An 11,541-nucleotide genomic window follows, 5' to 3' on the forward strand; every position below is an offset into this window, starting at 1 on the left:
TAAATCACATTACACAAAGCATGTCGCGGAACTAAGACGTTTGTGTGTGTGTGTGTGTGTGTGTGAGTGTGTGTGAACGCACACACGCGCGTACTGTATCTTATAATAATAGTTCACACTATATATATATCAAAGAGAGCTATCATCACCACAACCACGATACTATCATCTTCGTCGTCTTAGTCTTCTGCATCGAAAAGACTTGAAATTCGTACAGAATATCTCCTTGTGAGTATATTGTACTGGCGTCTAACCTATAAAACACATCGGATAACACAGCGAACTGGGTTTTTATTTGTGTGAATCGGTGAAACTAAGCTGATTTTACAAATCATCGGCAATGTCGACAAGTTCAAGTCACGTAGGTCACGTATGAGCATTTACTCATTTTAAATTAAATATAAATTCTTCTTTTCACATTTAACACTAGTTTTCTTTAACCAAAATCTATTCAATCCAGATTATTGAATGCTCTGCACCTTAACTGTGACCAAGAAACTTTCAGACGAAAATTATCTATCGCAATGGACTTTCAGACGAAAATTATCTATCGCTATGGACTTTCAGACGAAAATTATCTATCGCTATGGACTTTCAGACGAAAATTATCTATCGCTATGGACTTTAACTTTTTGTTTTCTATTTTTTTTTTCCTATGGACTTTTACAGTGGTGGCATGTATTAAACTTGGGTCAAAATAAGAGTGCGTCGAGCGGAATCGTCACAATAAAGGGTTGTACGAATTTGTTATCACTATGCGTAGCTTTAATTGTGACATCAAACAGCTCGCGACATTCAGCCCGGATTGTATTGGATCACACATTTAGGTTCATTTCGTTTAAAATGTCTACGTACTTTAACAGTGATTTTTCCTTATGCATCTCTCGGGGCGCCTAAAGAATGGCCTTCCAAGGGAATATGGATGTATAGGAATCCAAATGAAGTGAATTCTTGTCACTTAAAGGTATGCGAATAAAATTCTAAAAAATGTCACCCATTACTAAAATAATCCGTGCTGAATGCCTACATGACCCGTGTGACTTGTTCTATAATCTCGATCCTTTGGAGCCAGCGACATGAACATATAGCTGCTGCCCTTTTTACAAAGGGACAAAACTCACGAATAAGCTTGTACAACACTGACCGTTAATTAGACCCATAAATCAGCCCCCAAATCTGTGTTGATAATGAGGGACCATATGTGGGTATGATGTCACCTGTTTATTAAAATGTGCACTTTTGCTGCATGAAAATCTTTCCGGAACACACGTGAGTACTTTTTAGTATTTGGTAACAACTAGCGGGAAATTCAAAATGGCCTCAGGATAGAGGGTTGTGTTATTCCACGTGGATTTACAAGTCACCAAACACAGGATTTGATCCAGAAATGTAATGTACATATCGCCAAAAGAACCCTTCAGCCGACGGTATCTCAACAGTGAGAAATACTTATAAATGTATAAAATATACACCGATGTGTGCAGATAAGAATAGCAAATTTTTGCAGATTTTAATGAATAGGCGATATCAGCTCCCAAAATGCCAGTCAGTATTTATAGGTTACTGCATTTGTATGGGAAAATATGAACGAGTGTTTCGGATGGAAATACTGCACGACTTTGGGAGTACAGTATATCCATCCGACAAAACGAGTTCATATATTCCCATACAAATGCAGTAACCTTTTAATTATATGCTCATTTTCTTATTCTATATAAGGCTTACTTATAAAAACAAAACACACTACAAGAAACAGTAACTGAACGTATGCCTTATTCCAAACTAAATACACAAGCGCAGGTTCACCATTACACAACAACAACATTATTAATGCGCACATAACTCCGTCCAGATAAATCTGAACTTAGTCACGCTAGACATAAGTTTCGAAAGAAAATGGTGTTTTTATCCACTTAAAATTTAGATTTGGAGTCATACTGTGAATGAATTTGCATTGCAACAGCTTTTCCTTTTGATCTGAAATGAATAGATTTTTGGTATTTTTGTCGATTCTACGTAATTTCATGATTATGGACTGGATTCATCTGTGCAAATTATACATGAAATACATCGGATTGAAGCAGCGAGAGAGAAGCGCGTTGACATATGCAAGTGTGTTTCTGTTCAGTCATTGACTATTTGAAATCATAATGTGTGAAAAATATGAAGTCTTTCAATTGCAATTATCAAAAAGATACAATGGAATTTAATGTTTATTTCATTTTGAGTGCAGTAAAGAGTAGGTGTAATTGCACTTGGAATACAGTCGGAATTACAGTACCATTTCGAAATGTGTAATCAAGCTTGAGAACTCATGACCTAGCTCATATAATTTGGATTTGCAGAACTAAGAAAGTACATTTTGAGGAAATTCAGAATGTAAAACTGTAAATATATTTTTTGCCATTCTTATTACCAGCTAAAGGTGACAGTTTACGCCATGTAACTTGCATGTTATTTGTAGATACCCAGCAATTTTATTAAATCTGGCGTCTATCGCCTAAATCTGAAACATTGTTTTAAAAAAGTTAACGCGGAATGTAGCAAAGCAGCTGGTATGTGGCAGTCCACGAAACGTCTGCTTTAGTTCATTCAGAAAGAAATTTAATCAACCGAAACGTAAAGCGTATGCTACACGAGTGTACATTATTTGTTTACAAAGTAGTTCCTAATACACTATTTGGCACACATGTCCTGCACGTGAATGCAATATGAAAGTGTGCAATATCGTAATATACTGACGATGTAAAGTTAACAGAGAAAAAAAAATGAGCATATAATAATATTATAGGGATGGGGCTGATTTATCTGCCTAACGGTTAATAAATAAGTATGTGGCACGGTTAAATGTGAATATTTCTTCAAATGTCGAAATCTGTATTTGTGACAAACTTTGAGCTTCATATGTGAAAGTTAGACACACGCGTAGAAGCGTTATATTCCAAATGTAAAAGGTAAATAAACATGTACAAATACTTGTGAAAAAAGTTTCCGACACAAGGCAAACAAGAAAAGATTACAAAAGTGAAGAAAATAAATTACCACATATTAAAAAGAGAATCATACAGCTATTATGTCGACAGTACTTTATCAAATGCAGGGTCTGTGTTGTTTGTTCTGCTGATAGCTCCTCCACTACAGGACCTTGAGAGTCAAATCAGCCAAGAAAGAAAGTCACTCGGTAGTTCACGAAATTTATTTTGAGATTCGCCCTACCTGAAAATTTAACTTGAGGGCTTACACTTACAAAGTCAAATTTAAAGGTGTTACGACTCTTTGGTCATAAAATTAGCAACAAAGAGCAAAGACCAACAAGTTTTGTTTGACTGAAAATATATTTTATTTCCCTACAATACAAAGTGAACGAGTAAAAATAACTTACAGTGTGGTGATTGAAATCCTAAACAGTCCTAAATATTCTGTCAAGCCTAACAGTATCGAGTAATTTAATCGAGTTCCAATGGTACAGCGAATAATGCCATTTAATGTATCAACAGTACAGAAGAATCGCTATGATATGATCCCGAAATGTCTTTAAATGAATTAATAATAATTTCGTAAACGCTAAAAACATCCAAATGGTCTTTAAATGATATAGATAACGAAGTCGTAATACAATTGAGAGACAAATCTTCATTTCAGAGTGATTCGAACTGGCAAACAAGGTCACATGGGTTCTATTAGCTAATAAAAAATAGGTCAAACTTGTCTTTCACAATCCTATGACCTTCATTCACATCACACGATATTTACGTGAATCATAGTGCAACTCAACCCTGGAACTTTACGATTGCATCCACGCAATTTGATTACAAGAAAGACCTCTTTTTTATAGTGCAAATATATGATCATTAAGAATATTAGTATTTACAAAAATGTTTCAACTAAATAACACATGCAAACTATATTCATGAAAATAACATATATAAGATAGATATACATGACTGTAAGGAAATATAGTCAGAATAATTCCATCTTTACGGCCGTGATTTTACCTTCCTTGCTGGCTGAAGGGTTACGTAAGGTTTATGATAGTCGGGCAAGGCTTTGAGAGGCCAACAGCAGAAGGTCGGCTCTGTGTTCATTTAGTAATCAGACGGTTGAGTCGGCTAGTCGCTTCAAATTGATTTAAGCTCTTAGTGTTGCTAATTATTTCTGCTCTCACAGTTACATGTGGAAAAATTTGGACCCAAGCACAGGCGAACAGCAAACGAGGCATACCAACCAATCGGAATTAGAGAAATTTAAAAATCTACCACTAGGAGGAGCTAAACTCTCAGACAAGGGGATAATTAAATATCTAGTCATACTTTTGTAAAATTTTCTGACCTTTCAGAAGGGCGGAGTGTAGTTGAACTACAAGGAGATATCAAAAAAGGATTCTGGGGGAAAGACCAATACGAATGAACGAGACTCGTAGAAAAGGGGGAGAGAAACTGAACTGGGAAAGAAATAGGAAGCTTCTACAGGAAGTTCACAGGGTCCACGTAAGAGACGCCACTGAACTCACAAGATAGGAAGGAGAAGGTACAAGAATCGATACAAAAGGAGTGCAGAAAGAAAGAGTGCAAGAAGTAAAACAGGACGGATGCAGGAGGAATAACGCACAAGAAGCGGCAAAAGAAGAGTTCATGAGAGAAGGAGAAGGAGAAGGGACAACAGAAGAAGAAAGAAACGAATACAGATGACTATAAGGAACTACTCACTGAAAGGAAAGTTTCACATTAGGACGTTAACTCTCATATAATGAAATCAAGAAAGGCATTTGTTAATAGGACAATTAATGTATAAGTTTATGAGTGAAGTGTAATTGGAAGATTTATATCCAGAAATTAGTTTAATAGTTTTATTAATTATTAATACTGAATAAACTTGTATATATTTTACCTTGATTTGTTCATCTGTATAGGCTGTCTGTATTGCTGACTCGGGGCGGTTCGAGTCTAGGATTCGGCCAATGTGGGTATGTGAGAAAGCTTGCCAGTAGCTTCTCGTGGGTCGGTGGTTCTTCCCGGGGTTTTCCCGGGTTCTTCCTCCACCATTAATACTGGCCGCCATGCATAACATATCGTGTGCGGAAAAATGGCGTTAAACCCCACAACAACAACAACAACTGACTCGGGGCTCGTGAACCATTCAAGATTTAAATGTCCACCTTTCTGCCGTATGAGCCCTAATAATGTAGAGGGGATGTGACAATGAGGAGTGGTTAAAGTTTCCAGTTCCAGCAGAGAAAGCATAGCTCTCTTCATCACGGATTTACTGGAGACAGTGTTAAAGAGCTTGCATCGATAATGCCACGTTCAAGGTGAAGACTATTTAAAACTAATTTGAAATCTCCTGTGTGGATCGAGTTTAGAATATTAGCAGAACTTCATCTAGAATCTTAATAAAATTCACCACTTCTAACAATGACGAGTTTGACTGACCGATGGGAAAGATACTCTTCACATGACACTCGTTTCACCCCAGAGAGGCAGTGGATAACAGTTGTATCGAAAATCAATTTCCTTGTACCAAATAAAGCATCGTCCAGATTAAGGACCCGAAGAGTTTGTTAATGTCATTATGGTTGTTTACGTGACAGCCAGTACCCGGTGAAAAATGTATTTAGCATGGAACCTTTAGGAAATCAAATCATTTACTTTTACACCGATAGTTGCATATACATCTGCCATCCTGGAAACTATTGCACACACTCGAAGAAGAACGTTTAGGAGCCAACGAAATCACGATGATATTACTCTGAGTTTTGAGAGTGGTGGACACAAAGATTATGGTTACCGAGGCAAAAAAGGGCAAGTTTAAATGTAAACTAAAACGATTCATCCTCAGCTATCACTCCAATCAAGTAGTCATTTTTGATGCCTTAAAGGAAGCCCTAAAGTCACCTAAAATGGAGATTTTCGTGTGAAAATGCTGGATCCTCACAAATTCTACGTTTGTAAAATATCCAAATAGAATAAAATTATATTAGCTCGTCTTATAGACAGGAGTGTATATCCCCGATCAAAATACGCCATTATACGGGTACTTCAGCAAGGTGGGGGTAGCCGACTCCTCAAAAATGGTGGCCGTCTAATTTTTGTTAGGTTACCCATCAATAAAACCTCTATTGTGGAATTAGATGCTTTTATGAACATAAGACCCAAAAGAAAAATTCTAGCGAATGACCTAAATTTATGCGAGACTCATAGAGCCACCATACTGTAATCTGACCTATAAAAAAAATTAGGAAAAGGAAGTGTCTGCGACCAGGTTGAATTACGTAGGATATCTGTTGAGTCTTGGGTAATTGTTATATTTTTCTTTTTCCACTTTTCTTTTTCCATTGTAATTGTTGCACCATTAAGTGCTAAATTTTAGAGATTCGGAGAGTTTTTAATTTGTAATCAAGAATACACGCACCTAGGTGAACCCCGGGTGCTTTAGAATGAACACCCTTATTTGGGTTCGGAGGGGCCCAGGTAAGTGCACCTGGGTTAATTTTATTGTTATAAGTTAACAATTATCCATCCAAAGATATTTCGTCTTTTTTCATTGAATCGCGGGTACCGCCCTCCCCACCACACACACACACACACTATAATAACATATGTCACTGTTGCAGACAATATATCAATCGCGTTTTGGAATCGAACCCACGAAGTAGCTTCCACTGGTCGATCGAATATCAGACAATGAATTTGATTCAGTTAGGGATATTTATTATCGGTATCACGAGAACTCAAATATACTAGTGCAGGCAACAATAATGTCAACGTTGCGACGCCATATTTAGAATCCGTCGTATAGATCACGGTAATAATGACCGCAGAAATAACGACACGACTGGAGCATATCATCACTAACAGAACACCGCTGATGACCACAATGATATTTACGTCGCGTGGAAAAAGCTGGGGCCCTGCCTGTAATTCTCCAACATAATAACGATCCGGATGGTGATGGTCGTCATGTATCGCCTATCGCCGGGTATTATCAAAATCACGTCGACGCGTAAATCTAGTGGGTGACGCAGTCGACGGTAGCCTTACCTCGTCTGGGCAAGTATTACAACGCAGGCCCAGCATGGATATATTCTTTACAGATTTTCTTCAGATGACCCGCCGGGTCATTTGATTATGTTGTTACCCACTAATCCTGTTTATTTACGATTTCATAATCCATCGCTGTCACGAATACGTTTTCGTCTAACCAACCAAGACGGTATTTTTTTGGACACACGTGATGGAAAATTGACCGTTAGTTTGTATGTACGTGACATACCATAATGGAAAAAATAAAATAAATAACGCATATCGATTAAAAAACGCCGTATATTTGTCGTTAATTGTTTGTTGTTTGGGTTATTTCTCCTTGGCTGATTCGGGAATCTTAATAGATTCCAATACAAGTTTTTTTTTTAGCTGTCTTGCACATGCACTTACAGCCGCTTGAGTTTCGTATTGTTGAGACAAATCTGATAGTATTTTCTCAATGGCACTTGCCAATGGAACAAATTTAGCTATATCACGTCGTTCGTGTAAATCCGCCAATGACAATTCCATTTCATGCTAGAGTAATTTGATAAATCTGTACTCAGCCGCGAGTGTATATCTTCACGTTGCTGCTATATCATCTCAAAATCTTCGTTGACTTTTTCAACATCGAGTTGACCAGCGAGATCATCTTGATGCAATTGTTCAATTGTAGAGATAATCTTGTTAATGTTTTCCAGGTTCATTATGCAACAAATGCATTTCTTTAATAATTGGTTTTATCTAGACCAATTCGATAACGTTTTGCTCGATCGTGATGAATCCATGCGAAATTCTCTGAGCACGTGTGAAGACGTTTTTAAACTTATCTATATCCATGTCGCCGAGGACACCATGTCTGATGAATATTTTGCAGCTTATGTGTATCAACCCCGTTAAAAATAACCGAAAAATTACAGTTATATCTGATCACTTTGGGAATCTGAATGTACAGCCGAGTAATGTAAATGGCAACTATGTTTTATGTCTTCTCCTGAAAATATTCTGGCTGGATTTGCTTGTTTGTCATCATGACATGATCGTGAACCAATAGATTGTTGATATACCTGTTAAGATCATCGATGAACGGTGCTTCATCGATGTCTATGATAAATTCAATAACATCATCTTCAGCCGTTGAAGATTCATTAAGTTCGTCAAGAACATTATAGCATCGTTGGTCATCCACGAATGGCACTGCTAAATAAAGTTTGTCCCATTTAAGCTACCTCATTATCAGGTTGAGAAACAACCGAGCTTTACCCGACCCAGATGGACCAATTATAATAGCTCGATTGAAATCTGGTAACATTGAATGATACTGGACCGGTGCTTGCTCACGTGTCGCTGAAAACTTATCACGTTCATATTGTACAGATATAATATTATTCATAATCATGAGTTTCTACTGTGTACGTTGCAAGACAGTCACTGTTTGTGAGTATTAATGTTGCAACAGTGGACGGCGATATTGATAAGGCACTCGAGAAACCACTTGAAACACTATGGGCTAAGTATCCTGGGGAAAAACATCGTTAAGGATATAATTATTGCGTCCTGGAACTCGCCATAATATTATTATTATATCAACCAAAACCTGGCGAATTTCCCGTAAATGCGATCGATCAAGCGTGCCATGTTCATGATCTTGCGTATGAAAATCAAAATCTACAACAATGACATATCGCGGATGTCATGTTAATTCACACCATCAATTTGATAAGGAATAATAAAAAATACGATAATCACTCGCGAATCGGTTGATAAGATCGGTGATGAAAGGTAAATTAGTGTTAGGTGCGTAGCTCTCCGAACTGGCAATTAAACGTCAGCAATTTCATAATCGGGTCAATTTATTATAGTCCAAGAGGATATTGGAGAGGTGCATCAGCGGTTAAAAAACTCACTGATGCAGCGGGTGTCACACATGCTGTAGCTGCAGACACGACAGGCCATATGACAAATTTATCTTCCACGTCGCAAAACGAGTCTGCATGGACGGTTTGACGTCAACACGCCCAAAGAAGTTCATCAGGCAGATATCTTGTTTTTTACCCCATGACGTACACAAACGGCCCACATAATGATACGCGTTGACTGTTTTAGACGTTGCAAGTAGATACAAAGAGGCTGAAGCGTTATTGTCTAAAACAGCAACTGAAGTTGTAGCAGCGTTTGTACGAATTTATTCGCGAGGACCATTACGATGGCCACAGTTTCTACGGATTGATCCTGGCAAACAATTTATCGGTGCAATAACAACGCTGATGCAACAACATAACGATAAAATTAGACTTGGATACACCGCGATACATCAGGCAATCGTTAAAAGAATTAATCAAACACTTGCACAGTGACTCTTTGAACATCAATATGACGAAGAATTACTGAGCGGAACGTTACTCGTTCAGGACAGATCTCGTGAATGGGAAGCGAGACAACCTCATGTGGTGACTGCGTTAAACAACGAGATAATGAGTGGAATTAACATGAAACCCATCGAGGCAATTGCGGAAGAAAGAAAAAAAAAACCACGACGAAAATTACCGGTGGATCAACCACAACCAGTGTTGGGTAGAAATTTAACTGTGAAGTATTTATATGAACCCGGTGAACTTGAGGGGGTTCAGCAAGAGCAAATGATCCCGGTGTGGAGTGTAACAACATATAATATTTTATGCGTGGTAAGATCTACTGTGTAGCCACCAATCTACAGACTAGATTCAACAGTTTCTGAACGTGGATTTGTACGTGAACAATTAGAGGTAACTCCTGAAATCACCTATCTACCACCAGATTGGATACGCATTAACAAAAAAACGCTAACAAGAGTCATTAGCTCTGAGGAACGAAGCTCTTGTACGTCTTTTACATTCAAGACATGCCAGAGAGACACTTTCGCGTGTGTGGCCGGTAAATTCTCGTAAGTCATTAGGAAAATATTGCCACAACATTATCGTGTTTTAACGGGCGCAGTGATTATTTTGTTCTTCTTTCAGCGTCATGAAAAACTCCACATCCAGATCAAACTGACACTGAGTTTTTTGGGTTTTTTTTTTTTGTCATCTAGCGCATAACCAGCTAATTTCTTCTTCACTTCGTTGATAGTTCCTGGCAGGTCCAACACGTAGACAGCCATGTGTAGCTGAGATAGTTTTGTTACTCTAGACACAGCCAGATAAACTAAATTTGACCATTCGATGCGATCATCGACAATCCAGATATTGGTATTTGAGACGAATGAATTGTTATTGCATATCCCAGACTCCAGCACGATGGGTTTAGTTACAGCGGCTGTTGTACAGCCTCTACTGGAACTTCGACGATATCATTACGAGTTTTGTTTCGTTACCGTTCCAGGAATGTCAGTGAGTATATCATGCCGGCGTGTATCTGCAGGCCGGTAACATAACGGGACTTGCTGAGTTGGACATTTTGATTTGTAAAGATCAAATAGTCTAAGATGCACGTGATCTCGTACAATTTTCCTGGATACAAGTATTAGCTTATTAGAGCCCCATGAGTTCCAGAAATCAGACATCGGTGTCTCTGGAATTACTACGCGCATGATTTCACATTAAATTTTATTTGGTTGTAGTCTGATTAGCAGTTCCAACTGTCGTAATGTTTCCTCGTGGTCGCACAGCATTTCATCGTAGTAGCCAGCGTAATTTTTCAGCTAGTCATGTGGGGATTCTACAGTAAATGGCAGATGTTACTTTGGAGTGCCACACATAATAATTGCTATCTATTTTGTCGTTAGGTAATCAAGAAATCTTTTTCAGATATCTTTAGACACCGTGCATATTTCGTCCAAAATAATTATTTTCGGGATATATTTTTCACACATTCGTTCGGGTCTCAATGCATCACCACGCCATATGAAGAAACTATTAAACGTGTCTGCGCTGACACCACGATGTTGCGTCTTTCTGACAAGCCAGTGAATTGGCGTCAACACAATCATATCTGAATTTTTGAATAATTCTATCGCACGTGTTATTTTACCAGAACCACCAGGTCCATTCCGATAGACCGTGATATGTCTCGTGATTGGATCATACACTGACTGCGATAATACAATCTTTGATAAATTATCGTTGCGATAATATACATCGGGTATTTTAAAGTGGGCTGACTCGAGATAATTGCGTATTAGTTCGTGTTTTATTCGCCACGCACTCCAATGAGTATCTGCAGTGCCCTTATAAATAAATCGTGCAACGAGATTCATTTTACAACGACTAATATACAAAGAACCCGTGGCGACTCTAACAACGTCATTAGGAAATCTATTAATCATCGATAATAGGTTTATTGACGAATATGCCAGCATAAATGATCTCAGATGAGTAAACTGAGGAGAATTGCCGTTGCAATAGCTAATGATCGTGCCAATAGTTGTTTCATCTCGTTTTGTTGAATCTCTCCTTGACACCAACACACTTTTTGTCACTGTATCCTTGATGACAAAATCTAATTCTGCTGGATCCATGATTCACCTTGTACAAAAACGTGAGGA

Source organism: Sinohyriopsis cumingii, chromosome 3 (genome assembly GCF_028554795.1).
Source record: "Sinohyriopsis cumingii isolate HCF-2022 chromosome 3, ASM2855479v2, whole genome shotgun sequence".
NCBI lineage: Eukaryota > Metazoa > Mollusca > Bivalvia > Unionida > Unionidae > Sinohyriopsis > Sinohyriopsis cumingii.